Source organism: Octopus bimaculoides, chromosome 23, assembly GCF_001194135.2.
Source record: "Octopus bimaculoides isolate UCB-OBI-ISO-001 chromosome 23, ASM119413v2, whole genome shotgun sequence".
Classification (NCBI taxonomy): Eukaryota; Metazoa; Mollusca; class Cephalopoda; order Octopoda; family Octopodidae; genus Octopus; species Octopus bimaculoides.
In genome coordinates, this window is record NC_069003.1 from 37681913 (window position 1) to 37682611 (window position 699).

The window sequence follows — 699 nt, forward strand, 5'->3', positions numbered from 1 at the left end:
TATAGGATGGACTTCTAATAAAATTAAATTAAGAGTAGCTCAACATATGCACTCATTTAAGAATAGAAATTTGATTAATTCTACTGGCCTCAGTAAATATATTTGGGAACTTAAATCTAAAAATATTAACTATATTTTTAAATGGGAGATAGTTTGTAAAGCTAAATCCTATCATATAGGTAATAACTTTTGTAATTTATGTAATAATGAATTTAAAGAGATATTATTTCATAAGGATAATAATTTACTTAATTCTTTTGATGAACGAAAAATAAAATGTAGACATAAACTACTTTATTTATATAAAAACTTTAGCTAATGATTTTTTATTTATTTTTTTTATATGGGTATGTGTATATGCATGAATATATGAGTGTGCGTGTTATAGTCTATATGCGTTAGTATGTATTTATATATCTTTACGTATGTATTTATATAGGTTTAAGTATATATATTTGTTTGTGTATGTTGAGTGTATATTTGTATTTACATGTATGTATAAATATATGTATTTGTGAGTATAGATGTATATTTATATATATTGTGTGTGTGAGTGAGTATGTGAGTGTAGTTTTGTTTTATAATATTCCTTATTTATATATTTATTTGAATTTTTATTTGTGTATATATTTTTAGGAGTATTTTCATGTATATGTATGTACTTATGTAAATGTGTATATATATGGGTATAAGTATATA